The sequence below is a fragment of the Acinonyx jubatus genome, chromosome A2, assembly GCF_027475565.1.
Source record: "Acinonyx jubatus isolate Ajub_Pintada_27869175 chromosome A2, VMU_Ajub_asm_v1.0, whole genome shotgun sequence".
NCBI lineage: Eukaryota > Metazoa > Chordata > Mammalia > Carnivora > Felidae > Acinonyx > Acinonyx jubatus.
Genome location: NC_069383.1, coordinates 29,708,807 through 29,729,240, shown reverse-complemented (window position 1 = coordinate 29,729,240; position 20,434 = coordinate 29,708,807). Strand labels below are relative to the sequence as shown.

Here is a 20,434-nt window from a genome sequence, read left to right as displayed (position 1 = left end):
TGGGGAACTCCCAAAAATAACTTGGGGACACTTGGAGATGTGCTAATTACTAGTCATCAAAACAGTTGGAACTCTTACCATCATATTTTGCACATAAAAATAGACTGCAACTTTATTTTATACTCCCAATCTGGTGAGGCTCAGAAGACTTGGATTATATGTAAAACATGAAAATACTAAATATACAACATATGCAATACCTTGTAACAGAATGGTGGGATAGAAATTTTGATTTCAAAACAACAGTTACCTATTCCAAGTTGAAGTGCTGAGCCAGGATTGAAAAGTAAGAGATTGAGAACTAGTAGATAATTTTTATACTCCTCACTCTTATCAGGAATGTAGAAATGTAGAGAAGAGTTTGAAATATAACTTCTTTTTTATTAAGTTTTTTTTTAATTCCAGCCAAGTTAACATACAGTGTTATATTAGTTTTCAGTATACAATACAGTGATTCGACACTTCCATACATCACCCTGTGCTCATCATGACAAGTGCACTCCTTAATCCCCACCCCCTATTTTACCTGTCCGCCCAACCCACCTCCCCTTTGGTAACCATCAGTTTGTTCTCTATGGGTAAGAATCTATTTCTTGGTTTGCCTCTCTCTCTCTTTTTATTCCCTTTGCTCATTTGTTTTGTTTCTTAAATTTCACACATGAGTGAAATCATTTGGTATTTGTCTTTCTCTGACTGACTTATTTCACTTAGCATTATACTCTCTAGCTCCATCCAGGTTGTTGCAAGTAGCCAGATTTCATTTTTTTTTATGTCTGAGTAATATTCCATTGTGTGTGTGTGTGTGTGTGTGTGTGTGTGTGTACCACATCTTCTTTATCTATTCATCTATCAATGGACACTTGGGCTACTTCCATATCTTGGCTATTGTAAATAATGCTCTTATAAACATAGAAGTAAACATTTATCCCTTTGAATCAGTGTTTTTGAATGTTTTGGATAGACACCCAGTTGCATGATTATTAGATCATAGGGTAGTTCCATTTTTAACTTTCTGAGCCAGTTTTTGACAGTGGCTATACCAGTTTGCATTCCCACCCATGGACCATAAAGATTCCTCTTTCTCCACACCCTTGCCAACACTTTTTCTTTCTTGTGTTTTTGACTTTAGCCATTCTGACAGGTGTTAGGTGATATCTCATTGTAGTTTTGATTTGTTTTTCCCTGATGATGAATGATGTTGAGCATCTTTTCATGTGTCTGTTGGCCGCTGACATATAACTTGTTAGAAGAGTATCTTAGGAGAGCTTTACTGAGAGTCTATGTCCTCTACAAGGGCAGGTTCTGAGGGATGCCTGCCCCTCACCTTACACCACGTCTTTAATAGACCAGCAGGAGAATCTGACAGGTGTTCCCCACGGTTGAAAGACATAGTGGGCATATACCTCTCCAGAGAAGTCTCCTGGGTGAGATTGGCTGCAACAGACAAGCGGAAGAAGTGATGTAGTAGGAGCCATCAGCCTCCTGGAGTTCACTGGGGCTAACAACAGGTGTGTACTTCTTGTGGGTGTGCTGTGGGCCATTGGTGAGAAAGTTCGACGCTGGAGGCATCCTAGGTTCTTTCCAGAAGGGCTGCAGAGAGACATCAGAGGTGGGTATTGCCGGATTGCTAGGGGCTAAGGAAAGCATAAGAAGCCAGTCAGCACGGAAAGACCCAGATCCAGAGAACTTCAGGTGGCTGATTCCTAGCAAATGAGTGGGTTTTCAAAATAACCCATAAATGTGTTCCTCAACAGAATCAGCTTTAAGCAGCAACCGAGTCCAGATGGTGCTGCTACCACATGCCTGGTCAGAGGACTCTTGTTCCCCTTGACTCTCCCCTGCTCTCCAGCTCCAACATCCACTCCATGCTTGGACAAGCAAGTGGGGAGGAAGAATAGAACTGGATGAGAGGAGAAGCTGACTGACCATACTCCAGGGGTGGAGGCAGGCTTCAGCTTTTAATCGTGTTCTGAATCTTGATGACCACATGACGCATGCCGGAACATTTTAACTGAAGCGAGACTATTTAGTAACTAACAGCAACTGTAGTGACCACATATTTCCATTTCATTCAAGGGCAGAGGATAAACTGCTCTACTAGATATACAAGGATGCAGTGCTGCACGATCTCACTCCACACGCGGTGTGTTTATGGCTGATAATACTCACCTGTAGAAGTGGGGCAGAACGTAGAAGACATTCTTGACTTCTGCATTTTCTCTTCCTATCTTCTGGAGGTTCTTCAAGTTTTACTTCCTTTGCATGAATTTCTTTTTTGCGAGGGCACTAACACTTCCTGTCATGGCTTTTGTATCATTTCTTTCCTCCTTTTATTCTCTCAGGCTTTCTTTCATTGTCTCCGGCACTGCCTTGAGAGCTATTAGCTCTCTTCTCAGGATGATATGTTCACTCCCCACAGTGACAACACTGGCATTTTCATTCTCTTCCTTTAGAGGGAACATCCCAAGGATATTGCCCTCTACAGCCTGTGAGCACCCAAGAGCTAGGGTAGTGGCACAATGACTGCCAGAGACAGGTCAACACCTCACAATTCACTCGAGGTATCTGGCTACCTGTTGAAAGTGAAATACCCGTAGTTAGCTGTGTCTAACAGCAATCACTGTGGATCCTTCCAACAATTTAAATCAGGCCATCATTTTGGCGAACTTAAGGCTCTAGCTTATAAACACCTGCAGAGGTATGAACACCAGACTACTGGCTCTGGAGGCAGGGAAATGAGCTTCAACTTCTATATCCACTGCAATATATATTTGTGCAGGCCTGAGATGATTACTTCTCTGAATAAGGAGGATAGTGATACCACCGTCCATTAAATGAGATAATAAGCATGGCATGTTTAGTGCCAAAATGCTAGTGATAAGGAAGCATTTGCTAGGTATTTAAAAATGTTTTTTAAATATTTATTTATTTTTGAGAGAGAGAGAGAGAGAGAGAGAGAGAGAGCATGAGTGGGGGAGGGCAGAGAAAGGGAGAAACAGAATCCGAAGCAGGCTCCAGCCCGTGAGCTGTCAGCACAGAGCCCGATGCAGGGCTCAAACCCACACACAGTGAGATCATGACCTGAGCTGAAGTCGGACACTTAGCCGACTGAGCCACCCAGGCGCCCCAGGTTAGGTATTAACTATTATATTTATAATCCTGACTCATTTTATTAATCCCAGATTTATCCAACTCCTGTATTCCCAGGCTCTTAGTTACTTCTTCCTCTTCTTCTCTTTCTTTCCTTTCTTTCTTTTTCCTTCCTTCCTTCCTTCCCTCCTTCCTTCCTTCCTTTCCTCCTCCTTCCTTCCTTCTTTCCTTCCTTCTCTCTTTCTTCCTTCTTTTCTTTCTTTCTTTTCTTTCTTTCTTTCTTTCTTTCTTTCTTTCTTTCTTTCTTTCTTTCCTTTTTGGTCAATGGCACTTACATTTACATAGGTTTTTTCCTTCAAGGCCAGGGACTTCTTAATGATCTGTATGTACAGGAAGTTTAAATGACTTGCAAATAGTAATCCAGAAAACTGTGTCCTTGTTGCACACAGAATTGATTTCCCCTTCCAACCTACCTTAAGACTAAAGCTGTAAGATGGGAAAGGGCATGGTTAAAGTATAAAATATCAGTTCAATAGGATTTCTTAAAACTTCTGCTTCTCTTGGTTGATGTTTCCCATTTTGTCTTCCTTTCTTATTGGTTCACTGCTGAGCACATGGAGAGGTTTAAAAAATACTTCTTGACATGACAGCTGCTTTGGACTGTCATTTCTTAGTCTCCATTGACGTTGGAATCCTCAGTATATTCCCTTCTCATAGCCATGTAGCACTAGAATTTTTTTGGCTCATGGGAAGACTACACATCTCTTCATTCCAGGTAGAATCAGGATCTCAATTTGCATACTATTGATATTTTTGCTCCCTAGTAACTGGTGGAGAAAGAAAAAACAGCATTTGGAAGAAGATTTGATCCCTGAGGACCTTCATTGTGGGCTTGATGGATGGATGGATAGATGGATGGAAAGAAGAAGATACACCACGTACCTCAAGAGGATTCAAGAACAGAGCCCCTCCCAGAGGTGAAGGCAAGTACACAGCTCATCAACCTTTCTGAATGCTACCTGGTTCTATCATCACGTCAGTTATGCTTTATTTCGCGGGGTTAAAGCAGAATTTCTTATAAAGCAAAATAAGATCTATTACGGTTTGGAAGCCCTTTGAAATAGTAATAATTTTACTTTTAAAAAATGTTTTTAAAATATTTATTTATTTTTGAGAGAGAGAGAGAGAGAGAGAGAGAGAGAGAGAGAGAGAGAGAGGATGAGTGGGGGAGGGGCAGAGAGAGAGGGAGACAGATAATCCAACGCAGGCTCCATGCTGGCAGCACAGAGCCCAACAAGGGGCTCAAACTCTCTAGCTGTGGGGTGTGCGAGTGGCTCAGTCAGTTAACCATCCCACTTCAGCTCAGGTCATGACCTTGTAGTCTGTGGATTTGAGCCCCATATCAGGCTCTGTGCTGACAGTTCAGAGCCTGGACCCTGCTTCGGATTCTCTGTCTCCCTCTCTCTCTGCCCCTCCCTTTTGTCTTTCTCCTTCAAAAATAAATAACCATTAAAAAAAATAAATAACTCTCGAGCCATGACATCATGACTTGAGCCAAAGTTCGATGCTTAACTGACTGAGCCACCCAGTAATAACCTTACTTTTTAAATGAGATATACCTATCTCAAAGCAGGGTGGTTAAGTTGCCTGCTTGATGAATGGATACAAATATTTTATCGCTTTGATGAGCAGCTGTCAGGGAAATTGTAGGCAGTTGGAGAAATCTTTACAATGTTTTCCTGCATTAAGCCGGGGCACTGTGTGTTTCTTAGCCCATGGTTTAAGTTCTACTTCGGAGGGAAAAAAATAATAAATTTAACAAATATAGATTAATGATGATAAAAGTTTAAAAAGTTCCCATACTTAATATTTTATTCAAATAGTTTTGGGTTAACTGACTTGCAGTTTTTGTTACTCTTTCTCATCTGCCACACTTCGCAGCAAGAAAACTCATTAATATGCAATGTTTCTATCCCTTCGACTGCTTCCTCCTACTGTCCAAAATATATTCAATTCAAAATCTGTTTAGTCAAGCAGACATGAGGAAGAAAGAGAATTTCTATGGTGTTTTCAAAAGCCGATTTGTGGCAAAATCATTTTATTTTATTTGTTCAGGCCTCAGAGAGGGGAGTCTAGAGAAAATTTCCCTATGCCATGAGAGTCTCCCAGGGGAGCCAAGAGGGGGTGAGCAGGAGGTGGCCTCACAGCAACTCCCCACAGACCCCCACCCTCTCCTGTCACAGGAGGGTCACAAGATGCTCCATCTAGACTCAGATAAGCTGAGGTTCAGCCTTCCCCTACAAAGACACCCTGAAGTCACCAGGGTGTCGTCATGGAGTCTTTCCCTGCATTCTTCTTAGTAAAACAAGCTAGTTAGAAACTTGTTGCAGGATGACAGGATACATAGGTTAAATAAATTTTAATGAAACTGGGTCTTAGGCCCTCCTACTAGTGCTTTTGATGTTGCTTATAACTATGGTAACTGGTAATAAAATATTATCCATTCTTCCATCCTGACTCCAGTGTCGTGACCAGCTCAATACTTGGAATTCTCCCATTTCCCATTCAAGCTTTCTCATTAACTATCACTGGGATTTTAAGATCTATGCTTTTAAAAAAATTTTAACCAAGGTCAAGTTGAAGTAATTTTAAGTGTATAACATGTATTTCTACACACACTATACCAGGTCAATATTCAAATGAAAAACGAAAAATTAAATGCACTTCAGATGCAAGCAAAACCAAGTTCCACATTTCACACCTTTTCAGTAGTTTATAGAACCAGCCAATCTTTCTTTCCTTTGTAAATTGCTTCTTCCAAACCCTGAGACTGTAAGACAATTAGCAGGCAGACTAGTTTACATTTGAAGACACTGCTTCTATCCTTTTGCCATAGGATCACCAAATGAAGTAAGAATGTATATTCCCCAGGCGCCTGGCTGACTCAGTAGGTTGAGCATCTGACTCTTGATTTCAGCTCAGGTCACAATCCCAGAGTTGTGAGATCAAGCCCTGCATCAGGATCCGTACTGAGTGTGGAGCCTGCTTAAGATTATCTTCCCTCTCTCCTCTGCCCGTCCCCTGCATGCACTTGCTCTTTCTCTCTCAATTTAAAGAAAAAAAAAAAAGAATGTATCCTCCTTAAATGGCCAGAGCTCTTCATGCAGGACAATATGTATCCACAATTTTGGCTGTTGTTATTTCCTATTTTTAAATTAAAGTTTTCAATTTTATGAAAATTTAGAAACACGTACATCATTTGTAAAGTCAAATGAGGCATATTAAAAATAAGCAGTGCCTTGCTGGCCCTTTTCCCCATTCTGCTTTTGTTCACCAATGAAGCAAACCCAAGACCGAATCTTGACAACGGGAGGACCAGCTACTTATGCAACTACAGAGCCAGGGGCGTTGAAGTGGGCAAGAGGCCGCTCTGGTCTCTTTCCTCTAAGTAGGTCATCAATGAAATTACTCAGACTGAAAATATTCCCTTCTATTTTTTTAGTTTTTTTACGGAAATTCCATAATCTCTTTCTACATGTTTTTGCAGTATTCTATTACCTGAAGAAGAAAAAAGAGGCTTTAGAAAATAGTGATTGTGAACATGCCCTGTTTGTAAAATCCGTGGTAAGTAGAGTCGGTAGGAGATGGCTAACTACACTTTGAGGTGGCCATGAGAATTGAGGGACTGCTAATTCTGTGTCATTGTTACAAGTCTCTCGGCGCAAATGGATAGTTCTGTATTCAGTCCTCGGTGCCCATAGCACCCACTGAGAAGCCCTGTTCCAGGACAGACACCCCTTAAGTCTGTTTTGAATAACAGTAGACTTCAGAGAATGGGTGGAACATATGATTTGAAGGGCTGACTCTGTGAATCAGAACTTCAGGAAACCACAGTGAATTATCTGGCAATTAAGCATACCCCATTGATAGAGCCTGAATCCAGATCAGCCTCGGCCCTTTGCTTTAGGATTCGCAAAACGGCCCCTGGAAGCCCAAACAGTTTTGTTCTCGGGCCATGGTTCCCACCTACTGCCTTCTTCTCTAATCCCCTTTCAATGGGAGGTGGTATCAGAAATACCATTTCCGCTACTGCATTAGAAAGCAATAGAGCTCATGATGTTTGTCCTGTGTCTTCCGAAACCAAGCGTCTCCCATTCTAAGACTTTCAAACAAAATTCAAAACAGTGGCCTTGGAGCAGAATTTCAAGGGAGGCCCCTACAAAGCCCGCCAACTCCATGGTTTCCAGTAAAAGGAACTCCTGCTCCAGTCTTTTGAAACCTGGTTCAAGTAAAATACCATTCTCATACCAGAGTGTGAATCACATTTCCTCCGTCCACACAGCTTCTATAGTCTTGCCAGAGAGAGCATTTACCCCTCCACTTCCTGATTAAAACACACACACACACACACACACACACACACACACACACACACACAAAATTTGGCTGGCCTATTTTTAATATGCTAATTATCTCCATCTGTAAGTGCTTCCTAGCCTCTTTGGCTTTTCTTGGCCCAGCCTCAAATCCCAACCTCTCTTCCAAGGGAAAAAAAAATGGGTATCCGCCTTACGGCCAGAAGCCAAGGTGCATAAAGAGAGAACTGAACCCTTCAAAAACTAAACATAAATATGGTGCAAATTGGCAATCAGAGTTTTAACACTAAATCTTTTTAAAGATAAACTTTACACGAATTTACTCTTTTTCACTTGGTTCCTATGAAGAACAGCTCCCCAAGATATTTAAATCATGGAGACTCTTATGTAGACGTCCCCTGATATATAAGAAAATCAGTATCAGCCAATCTAAGTGAAGCAGTAGACGCCATGATGTTAAGCCTCCAGGCTTTCTATGGGCCATGATTGTTTTGTTCGTGGACCTTATGTTTATCTGTAAAGGCTACATGAGCTACCACATGAAACCTCATACTGTGTGATGCAGGAAATAACAACAACTTTGAAAAATGAAGTACACTTTCAAAATAAAATGTTTTCTTTGGCCCCTGGGAATTTGTTTTTAAAGTTGGGAGAGGAGGGATGCATCTTTAGCAGAAGCATCATTTATTTCATGCCTTCTGTTTAGGGAGGAAGTGGTTGGGGTAAGGCCAAAACTTGTATAATTTCCTGACAAATGTGTAAGGACAATCATTTCAAAAAAGCCTGTTTAGCCACTTGATGAGAAGCGTGCTTTTTGTTTTCCTACAAATACTTTAGAAGTCAGAGAACGATTTTTGTGTGTTTTAACTGTCAAAAAGCTTCCAAAATCCACAAAACTATTTTAAAATTGGTCATATCTTACCGTTTTCACTCTTGCCACCGAAGACTGGTTTTGGCATTTAGCCAGAACAAATTCGTGGGGGCAGATGCTATTGGTTGGAAGAAGAGAATAAAACAAAATAGAAAACAGAACCCAAAGTGACAAAGACCCCTCCTTGACCAAACCGTGGTCGGATTCCTCTGAGCCTGCTTCTTGACGAGGCTTCCTCCTGGGCCTGACTTTAGCAAGCATCCTACTAAATCAGTTTAGTGAGAATCCCTCCCCTTGATATTTGATCAAACTCCTCATCCCTTGTCCTTGGCATTAAATATTCGGCCTCCCTTTAGCAGGAATCCTGGTAAGCCTGCTTTAACAAGAATTCCCCACCCTTGATTTCTGAGTAATTTTCTATTGCTGTCTGCCTTTGCTATATTCAGAGTTCAACTCAACTTCTCTCCCTATTGTAATAGTCTTGCACAAAGCCTTCCTTGACATTTTTAACAAGTGTCGGAACGATTTTTCTTTAACAAGGGATATGAGTAGGAATTAAGACTGGAAAAAAACATCAGGAATTTAAAGGTCCCAAAACTACAAATGCTCGTCCAAATAAATATTCCCTAAACAACCTTTGAAGGTTATTTGAACCTTACAATTACTGTTTTCTAATATTTACTATTTAAAAAAAAATCACGTACCTATGATGTCTTCGTATTTCTGCACATTCCACTGCCATCCCGAGTATGACAACACTTGCTGGTATAACTCTCGCACACTTTTTGCAATTAACCATTTTCACCTCTTGTCTAAAAATATAACAAAAAAATTACATTCAGTTACATGTGTGCAAAAGTATCTGTGCATGATTACAATAAAGAAAAGAAGAAAGAAAAAAAGCAGTTAAGTAAGGATGAACAAATAAAGTCATTTTTTCTTTAAAAAGTTTCTTTTGTTGGGGCACCTGGGTGCCTCAGTCAGTTGAGCATCTGACTCTTGATTTCAGCTCAGGTCATAATCTCATGGTTGTGGGATTGAGCCCTGTGTCAGCTTTGTGCTGAGTGTAGAGCCTGCTAGGGATTCTCTCTCTCTCTCTCTCTCTCTGCCCCTCTCTCCCCATTTGCATTCTCTCTCTCTTAAAAAAACTTTTTTTTTGTTAACTAGACTTATTGTGGTGATCATTTTGCAATATATAAGAGCTTTGAATCATTCTGTTGTACACCTGAAACTGTTATATGTTATATATATGTTAACATATAACTTAATGTTATATGTTAATGTTATATGTCAATCATGCCTTGGTAAAAAAGTTTATTTGTATATTTAAACAAATGGATATGAGTAGCTTATGACTTGGGCAAGTCGTTAAACCTCTCCAAGCTTCACTTTGCACCTCTCATTTCCCCACAAATCGGAGCCCCTGAGTGGTTCATGGCAAGTACGACATCGACTGAGGCTTTGTGTTTTACAGGAATAATTTGAGCAAATTTTGTATCCTATTTACTTTACGTTTTAAGTTTTGCTTTAACATAAAAGAAAATAAGGCTTTAAATAACTGACCATGGAGAAAATCCACCATGTTTCTTCTGTGTCTTAGAGAGCACTCTGGCACCCTGCTATCCACCACAATTTGAAAAGCCAGGCACGAGACACATGCTATGTAAGTGTAGGAAACGAGAGCAAACAATATGCAACACCCGCTCTCTTACAAAAGTGTTTCTCACTTTCAAGTCACATACTTAATACATGAACATATACTTCTTGCAAAAACTCAAGTTAGCTGCTTTTTACCCCATTCCCTTACCAGAGATAACCACTGTAAACAATTTAGCATTACTTCAGATTAAAACTTTTTTTAATGTTTATTTATTTTGAGAGAGAGAGAAAGGGAGAGACAGAGAGAACACAAGGAGGGGAGTGGGAGACGGAGAGAGAGAGAGAGAGAGAGAGAGAGAGAGAGAGAGAGAGAGAGAGACAATCCCAAGCAGGATGCAGTGCTCAAACCCATGAATGATGAGATCATGACCTAAGCCAAAATCAAGAGTTGGGCACTCAACCGACTGAGCCAGCCAGGCGTCCCACTTCAGATGTTTTTTTAATTAATTATATATGTATACATAATTGACTTCCCCTTATAAATAGCACACTGAACACTACTGACTAATACAAAGCTTTTTTTTTTCTTAGTCTTTCTGAAAGAACAGTGTACTGTAATACAGTGTCCTTCTAAATTCTAAACTGCTTTACCTCACTTTGGTTTTCAATCCACATTTATGACCTAAAATTAACATTCCACAGCAATAGGCAGATGAATTTAAGGAGTAAATATTAACCCTGGCAGAAACTGTATACTAACTTCTAATTTTGTACGCTGTGGTATCTAAATTTAAAAATAGGAATACTATCATATCTCTAATTTTATTTAACAATGTAATGAGAAGCTTAAGTGGATCTTTTCAAAATGAGATCTTAATTGCCTTTGTAGCTTCCCCTTGCTCTTGGTAATGACAAATCCATTATTCCAAAGGCAGCAAAGATCGTGGAACTAGAGTTGTAGTCCTGCTTTAAAACTGCCTGAAATTCTGTCCTGGGATTGTCTCTTTCCACTTTTCCTTAAGGCTGTATTTTAAAATATTTATTGGACTTTAAAATTGGCTACATTGCCTTGGAAATCTGGAACCCAGAGATATCAGCCCCCAAAGAAAGAGGAAATGAGCATCTGAGTGAGAAGTAATGTACATGAACTGGGGCCTCTGTTGTGTAAATAGTGGTCTTGCTTGACCAGGCTTGGATTCAGATTTATCCTGTCCTTTTTGTTGTTCCTTAAATTTAGCAAGACAAACATTTCCCCTAGCTATACCCTAAATCATATCGAGCAGGTCAATTTGATTTGAGGTCATAGAAGGCAACGCAGTCATAATAGGTTTTTGGAAATGTACTGCATTATGTTTTGTGACCACTGAGGGTTCTCAGACCAGCTAATTCATTACATTTGTCATCAAGTTGAAGGAATTCTTTAGGAGCTTTACAATGTTTAGGGACATTTTTTTGAAGAAAATAATAATCTTTTTATAACAAATATTCTGATTTAAAAAACATCCTTGAATCTATTTTTTTAAATAAGACTCTAAATTTTTGCTTTACGATATATTCCTAGAAGGGGATGCTCTGTTCTTCATAATGTAAGACCCTATTGCGTTCATGCTGTTCGAGAGGAAGAATCTGAGTAGTAGACTGATTCGTCTCTTCTCCTGCTTAAACATGCCTTGCTCATACTCTCCTCTCTGAAGTCATGTTCATTGCCAGCATCTGCAGTGGCACAGCCCATAAAACCTGCACGGTCCTCATGACAGCAGCCAGGACGCAGGGCAAGAGACATACATAATTGTGTCTCAGAGGCCTGGATGGTGTCAATCATTAGAACAGGTGTTTAGAGCCCCCGGTTGTGCTGTAGCAGCACTGAACAGTTCCCAGGGACAGTGGCACCCAGGTGCTCTTTAATACATTTAGTGTTTGTTTGTGTTTGTGTGATGTGGGGTCACCTGAAGTACAGGGTCCAGGGAAATGCTTAGTTAAGTATGCTGTTGCATAAAGGCCACTCCTTGTTTCCAAATAAAGAAAAATGACAATTTTAACTTATAGTTTTCAAGCAATATTTAACTTAAAGAATTTTGTCAATAACTGTATGTGTGTGGAGGCACAAGGAGTTTAAATTCTTTGTTTGCTTTTATTTGTGATGACTGATGCCTCCTGTATATGTTTACCCTTTTGAGATGATTACCAGGAATTCATAAAGGGTTCTCTTGATAGAAACAGATATATAACAACTTATGCACACATGTGAGTTAACATAAAAGAAAAAGCCATTGTGAATTCAAGCACCAGATGGATTCTATATGAAACCTCATCCCATACATGACTGATTTTGGAATGATACAACTACCTAAAATGTAGTGACACATTCCAATTTCTTTGCTAGAGCTCCGGTTTTCATAGGATGTGTTGTAGTCTTTGGTGCTATTATTCAGGACACATAATCTCATTATCTGTTAAATTGATCAAAACATTAAGACTAGTGTTTTGTATTACTACACATTTTTATGAAAGTAGAATAAATTTAAATAATATTATGGTTATACATGGCCCGTGTTGATGGCATTTGTGGCTGGTTTGTAGAAAAATTCATACTCAGGGCAAAAAATCAACTCCTTCTCTGTTAATATATTCCTGCTTGTTAATCTTGCGGGAATCTTGGCATATTCACTCAGGGCAGGGAAGCTGAGGGTAAGTGAATATGGATACAGGGGTCCAGGAGTCAGAGGCCTTGGTATTTAGCTCTGGGTCTGCCACCAGTTACGATTTGTTCCCAGTCACCTGTCTCATAAACTCCTCTGGTAAAGTAGTTTTCTGGCTGATCCCCCAAGTAACCTGAATAACCAGGTTGTGTGGGAAGGGACTTGAGGAGTATGCAGTCAAGCTGAGTAATAAGGAAATAAAAATAAAAAAAAATTCTGGGTGATGTGCTGAGGTGCCAGGGAAATCAGTCAGAGTCCAGGCCATAATCTGCCATCATTATCAGACGTTCTTGTCTATGAAAGCAGAAAAAAAGAAAAAACCTTCCTCAGTTTAGAAAGGTCACATCTATTATCTGTGGCAATGTTGCTAAGAATCCAGTCTGGACGTATGGAGCTGTCTTCTTACATGTAAGCCAGTTTGTTTCTTTCATACCTTATCATAATCACCTCCACTGGGCGTAAGATGGATATAGCATTACCCAGTTGGAAGACAGATTCAAAAGCTGGTAGGAAATGTTCACCTTTTGGAAATGATGTAGGAAAATACAACAGTAACTATGCCCTCTGGCAGTTCAACAATTATACATTTCCTTTTGTTAAAGTAGAGACAGTCAGTAAAAATGACTTCGGAGCACCCCAAGGAAAATAAGTTAATCAGAAACAGTGTGGGTCTACTGACAACTGGAGAAATGCAGAGGGATATAAGAGAGATCCAGGCACTGTGCTTCTAATCTGTTAAAGCCACAGATGTAACCATGGGGCCATGATAGCTGAAGAAGCTTCCTTAAATTAGCACAGATACATAGAGCGTGAATGCTTTACACACACGCGCGCGCACACACACATACACGTCAGACAGTAAGGATGAACATTTATGGAGCACTGCTGCATGCCAAGTGTTGGGCTAAGCACTCAGACGAGTTCTTTGAAGAAGGTTCCCTTCTCCCCACTTCACAGATTAGGGCACTGAAATTTAGGAAGACAACCCACCTGCCTGGGAACACAATGCTAACGAACTGTCAAGTTGCAATTCAAAATCCAAGTCTGTTTGCCTCTAGATCTCTAGACCTTAACATTTATAGGATACCGGTTCTAGGTTTGCTTTCCAGAGAACCTGTACCTAAAATGACATTTCCATCACTTGCCATAGTCCTTAGCTTTCTTTATTTTTCCTTTCACTCCATTTACCACTACTATGTGCTAATGTGATACCAGATACTTTACGTGATTACATATATTATTATGTACTGTTTACTGTTATTGTATATGTATTGTTAATTCCTACCTCTTCTACTCTGTCTGCCTCCATACTTTGTCTGCTGCTGACCTTCTGGGCTTTGACCAGTGCCTGGCACAGTGTGAATGCGAATACATATTTGTTGGATACAACTGCAAATAGCAATTTGTTCAAATGAGTGTCGCTGTAGTTCTATTTTCTTTCATAATTGGATATTTTTTCTTTAGCCATGATTTGTATTAATTTTAGCTGCTGCAGATTTTTTTTTAACTTACTAACTTTACTTTTAATGTTAAAAGAAGATTAGATGATGGACACCAGGAGGAAGAATAAATGTCGGATAAAATATGTGAGACATATTTTAAAAACAGAAGTTGAAAATTTTTGCCCCAAGTGGGAGCTCATAAGCTGACATCAGTTCAAAACATTTCACAGCAAGAGCAAGAAAATGAGTAATTGGGCTTTGACCAGAGACACGGAAGGTCACTTTACTGGAAAATGCTTTGTAAAAACTTTTATCAGAAAATTGCTTTATCATTTCAAAGTGTGAAGTGTTCCCCTTTAGCTTCTAGGTTCCAATTCAGAAATAACTCTCTCATCTTGCCATTCAGCAAAGGTATTTGCTTTACAGCTTTCATTTATGTTGCCAGAAAGACTTTTTTGAAACGCTTTGTGCTGTAGCTTCCGTACTTTTCAAGGTGATGAAACCAACCAGAAAGCACCTCTTTGTGTTTTCAACAGTATTGGAATTAGCCTCAAGAAAATTTAATAATTCAGGTACACTATAAATCCATGAATGATAATTGTTTTCATTTACTGCTCTGCCCTTGCCCTGAACTTTTAAACTGGTCTGACTCACATACCCCTAAGTCCCCTGGGAAATAAAAGCCATTCTATTTGCAGTGTATGCCTTGGACCTCATCTCTCTGCTCCCCCCACCCCCTATGCCCTAACTCCCACCTACTGTCCCCACTGAGCATGAGTTCTGCTGACCCCTTTTGCTTTGTTAAAAAGCAAAGCTTTTTCTGGTATCAGGCTCACCTTTGGCTTTGAAGATTGAGTGACTTAAAGGAATCTGGACTTTGGGTATCCTCTGTGTAGACTTGGCTCATATTCAATGTCAGGTTTCTCCTAAGTTTAGTAGTCTGAACACAATACAGTGCCCCTGGTTGGTTCAGCTCCCAAGATCCAGACTTTCCATTGTGTCCAACCAGCGCCCATTTGGTTCCTCTCTGAGGAGTGTTAGGTAACTACTGAACTGGTAGGTTTGTATTTTTACCCCACATACAGAGCTGTTCATCTGCAAAAGGCCAGGCAGTAGTCTTTCTGATGTGAAAAAAGTTCAAGCCATAAAACAAGCCAGCTGCTGCAAGAATGTAATATCTGTGATCACACAGAGGTCTGTTTACAGCTAGAGAATGTGACTCATTTTCTAATCCTGTGAAGTGCGTGGGACTGCATGGCAAAGCAGGGATGTATAGTTGCTGAATTGAATTCATCAGAGCTGATGCTCAGTATTGCCAAGAGATGGCAGATGTGAGCGTTTCTCTTTAGTTCAAACCATATTTTCACAGTTTAGCTATGACATAGTCCTTGAGCTTTCTCTGCTCTAGTTTGGGCATAAAAATCAGCTCAGCCAATGTTCATTCTCTGCATGCAATTCAGAGAGAATGAGTGCTTAAGAAGAAGCACTACTGACGTCTGTCAAGGGTATGCCACCTCACTCTATGAAACGTAGAGCAAGGTGGGTCTTCTCCTGGTTCCCGCTTGTATCGCAACAAGGCTTGAGGTGAATTCCACAAGGTCGCACACTGTGAAGGAACAGATTTTCAAAACTTACGAAGCATGCTCATCAGAAAGAAAGGCCACATGGCAGTCTGTCTTTTATTATCTCTGAGAGAGCCTGGTGAGGTCAAAGCTCTGCAGGACCCCCCACGAGTATATGTTGTAGAAAAGAAACATTGCCCCTCTGTACTTGCTCTCCCGAAAGGGTGACTATGAGAGCAGTCTCACCATTGTGAGGATCTGGAGTCCGCTTGGGTGGTAGGCAAGCAGAGGTTTGGTGCTGGTTGTTCATAAGTGCTCTCTGGGAGAGCCAGCCGCCTGGGGCTCAAAGAGCTCGAGGCTTCCAAGGTGTAGTTCCTGGTGCGGGCGGAGGAAGCCCTACCAATCACATAGAAAGCGGAGTTTGGTTTCATTCTTCGCACCGACTGCCCAAAGCCTTGGATAGTTCATTGTCCAGGGAACCCAAGAGTGTCTCAGTGATTGTCAGACAATCTGGAGTGTTGCATCAGACCACCTGTTTGGGAACATTAGTGATCATGCTATTTTAACTACGCTTAAGAGGTGATTAACAGAATGGTCAGACTTACAAAAGATTGCACAACAGAGGTAAATGGTTTTTGTGTGGGGAGGGGAGGGGGTAGTTCTGTACTTTCTATTGTTGTATACCATGTACAGAAGCCGGGACAGGGAAATCATTGTGTGAGTTTGATTTGAGTTTTTCTTTGAACTAAATGTGGATATAGATGGAAAGATGGTAACTGGGATACACAGGTAACTGCTGCCACGGCGGATGGAGCAACTGTGTGGCTCCCAGAAGATAAGGTATCCGAAAGGTGAGTATAGCACATGTTTGGGGTTTGTATCTATTTTTTCTGACCAAACTGTGGCATGCTCCAATCAGTCATCATCACACACAAAGAATATTGCTCAAAACTTTTTGATCACAAATAACGACAAACTAACTTAAACTAGCTTGACTCAAAAGTGGAAATGTTTATCCAGCAGCCAAATCAAAGGTAGGACTTCTGAGAATATAGGAATCCAGGACTGAACATCACAGGCACTACCTATCTTTCTCTCTCTTTTCGCTGTGTTTTCCTCAGCAGCCTTCTTTACACATGAAGGCGTGGCTGCCCATAGATTCAGAACTCACAGCATCCCAGCTTTCCCACCACAGGAAAAGAAATCTGTTTTTCTTAGTTCTGTTTTTTTTTTTAATGTTTATTCACTTATTGATACAGAGAGAGACAGAGAGAGAGAGAACGCTTGCACACACACGTGCACATGAACAGAGGAGGGGCAGAGAGAGAATCCCAAGCAGGCTCCCTGCTTTCAGCGCAGAGCCCAATGTGGGGGCTCAAACCCATGAACCGTGAGATCACGTTCTGAGCCAATATCAAGAGTTGGATGCTTAACCAACTCAACCACCTAGGTGCTCCATCCTACTTCTAATTTTTAAAACCTCAAGGAAGCTTGAGTTTTGTGCCTGTATGGCTAGGGCACCAAGATCATATAATGGCAGTGGTAACCCTGGAAAAAATACAGGTAAACTGTAAGGTGGAGGGGTGGAGGGTAAAACAATGGGTGCTCTCAGCAGGAGGGGGGGGGCTCTGCAAAGAAACCTCTGTATAAGGTAAAGTACTTAACTTTGACTCAGTGGTAATGTTACTTAGTCTACCTGAGTCCATAAATTAAAGATTAATCTGCACAGAGGACAAAGCCCCTATAGAGGGGGGTTTCCAATGCGGGCATTCCTTCTATCGAGAGGGCTTTTCCTCTCCTGTTTTAAGCAACACAACTTCAAGGGTTAAATTTTTCTACGTGGTTTTGCTTTCCTAATTTTGTCATTTTGCTGGGTAGCCACTACTTTAATTGTATTTTCCTGGGAATTCATTTAAATGTACATGAACTCAATTTATGCTTTTCAAAAAGTGTTTCAAAACAAACTTCAATCATGTGTTTACATGTAGATAGTTTTGTTAGGAGTTCCTGAAGTTAGGCAACACCTTACCACAGAAGAAGTAAACTGCAGATTTATTTATTTATGGCACAAATTTTTGGAATATCAGGCTTTAAAAAATACTGATGCAAGTGTTTTGTTAAATATTTCTAACTTTTAAGTTAATGTGTTAATTAGTAAAATGGAAGACGCAGCCCATGCTCAATGCTGTAACACTCAATTATTTTAGTAGCAAGAGGAATGCGTACTGGGTAATTTTAAATGAGATATATATACATCAGGGAAAAATCATTGTAGACTGCTAAAATCAGTCTAGACAAGGCAACATTTGTACCAGTTACTAAAAATTCTGGACAAAGCCATATTTATACCAATTACTAAATTTCATGTGTTTGGGAGACTGTGAGTAGAGGCTAGCATCAGAAGTGTTTGGTATTAATTAGACACACATCATAGCTTTTCCAACAAACTCTGGACAGCCTGCCTAACTAAACTCTGAACGGTATGGATTTATCTCATAAGATGCAGGAATAAGCTTGGTTTTAGCAACATGAAGGCTAAGTTTATGAGTACTTAGACTCAAAACAAAACGGACTGCATTAATTAAAATCACCACAACCCACTGTTTCCAAAACACCTGACTCATGGTCTCTGTCTCTTCATCCCCCTCCTCACACCATGTCTCTTTCTTTAATTTTAGTGAATGTGCATTAAAACTAATTTAATGAATTTGCTATATTTCACCTGGGCATTTGGTTAATATTTTGTGTAACATTCCATTCCACTTTCCTGTTTGCAATACGTGGCGGTTAGAAAAGGCAGATGCCATGTCCATTGCTCTGTGGTCCCTGCTGTCAGGAGTTGGCTGTGTGAATGTGTGGGCCAGGCTTCCTTTATCAGAATTGGGACAAGCAGCTGGGCATTTGTCTATTAGTCCATCTGCCAACCCCTAGCTAAATCACACAAGTATTTCCGAGGCTAATGCGGAGGCCAGTACTAAGATAATGAGCTCAGATAATGAGGCACCACTTCCTCTCAGATATCTTAGTTTTACAAAAATGTTGTGATGAGAAAGTACTGTTTTGGCCTAATGGAAATATCGCTTATAAAATTTAACACAGAGACAATTTCCCTCAAAGAAAATACATTCTTAAGCTGGAAAATTCTCATAGAAAGATACGATCTCCAAATTGGAGGAGAAGATTAATGGTCATTTGGTTCAATTCCTCTGATATATAAATCACTTCTAGAACATTCCTGACAAGTGTTATTTAGTCTCAGTTTGAAACTCTCCGGTGATAGAAACACAAGCAGTCATTCTTTTTTTGTTAGAGGTATATTTGGAAAGGGAAGTAATCATGATGGCAACAACCACTTCAAATAAATGCTCCAGGAGAAACAGGGTAACAGGAAATCCATCACCACCCCCTTTTCACCCTCCATGATTTAGGAAAAACTCCTCTTTTCCTTGATATGAATGTTCTGAGGAAAGTTTGGGACAGAGTAAACTTCAGGGTTTTCTGAAAGGAAAAAGGTCTAAAATATCCAACAGCTTCTTCTTAAGGTTTAAAATTAGGGAAGTTTTTAAAATGTGGATTCAAATGGCTCAGATCAAGACCTAGGAGCAGAGTATGGTAATGATCCTCCTGAAAAAGTTACCATAATGGAAAGAGACAACCTGTGCATATGGTTAGGTAGGTGAGGACTGGGAATGGACGCCCTGGGTCTGGGAGCTATTTATTCCAGAACTTGTTTCTGATGAGCTTTAGAACCAAGAGGAAAGCACTAATCTGGGCACTAAGGGATTTCAGTACATTATGGGATACATCTGGCGATGGAGGGTGGGAAGGATGGGTGGGAGACACCGTGCACCCCGACTTGAGGTATCTAAACTCTGGTTTCGTTCACATTAGGTCCTTGTTCTACATTTTGAGCCCAAAGAGATCTGTCTGTACAGTGGCAGTCATTCATGAATTTGATGATGCCTCTACATTGACTTCTTCATTCTGAACTTTCTAAACTCCTTCATCAAGGACATCCTTTTTACTAAGTCATCTTTTCAGCATAGACCTTTTCCTCTTGATCCTTTACTTAAATGCCTTTTCTTCAGCACTCAACGTCCTTACTTAAACGTTGTTCTAGAGTCAAATCACAAGGTGAAAATTATCTTCTGGTCATTTGGAACATCTGGAATGCGACTGGAGAACACATTTTGTAGCCAGAGGCTCTGCTCCTTACTTGCTGTGTGACTATCTTTAAATTACGGAACCTCCCTGAACATGCTACTTTATTTATATTCCAGCTCACCTACTTTGGCAGATGTTGTCACTGTCCCACACATATACCTTGGCACTCACTTTTAGAGTTTATGTCCAAGGCTTCCTTCTGCAAACCTCTGCAACTTTTACCCAAGCACTTTCTCTCAGTGCGAATGCCAAAACGTTACTATCTCTGGGGGTGGGCCTCGGGTGATAATGAAGAGAACTGGAGATTAAATAGTCCAGCCTCCCCCCCCCCCAATGGAGGATGCAGTTCTGGGTCTGGTGTCACACTCTCCTTCAAAGTTGCCCAGTGGGGCTGGGCCTCAGATGCCTACATGGCAAAAGGCACTGGAGAACACACCTTTATTGGATTCCTTCCCTTCTCTGTCTCACCACTCGCTCCCCTCCAATGTTCCTGGGTTACCTCAAAATTAATTAACATGCACTTAAATCCTCATTTCCAGGGCCTGCTTCTGGGGGAATCCAAACTAAGATACCTAGGGTAGTGCCTGAAAATGTAAGGGAATGTGGATAATCATCAGGAAAACCGTTTTCT

The 20,434-nt window shown here is 40.5% G+C and overlaps 1 long non-coding RNA gene across 1 annotated transcript in view; it reads right to left on the bottom strand.

Annotated features, from left to right (window-relative positions):
- Nucleotides 1-8,715: 8,715 nt before the first annotated feature.
- The window catches only part of LOC113604129 (uncharacterized), a 205,185-nt gene continuing 193,466 nt past the window's right edge, over nucleotides 8,716-20,434 (bottom strand). The window contains exon 4 of the long non-coding RNA XR_003425970.2: nucleotides 8,716-9,149. This is a non-coding gene — a long non-coding RNA (uncharacterized LOC113604129). The remainder of the gene's footprint in view (nucleotides 9,150-20,434) is intronic.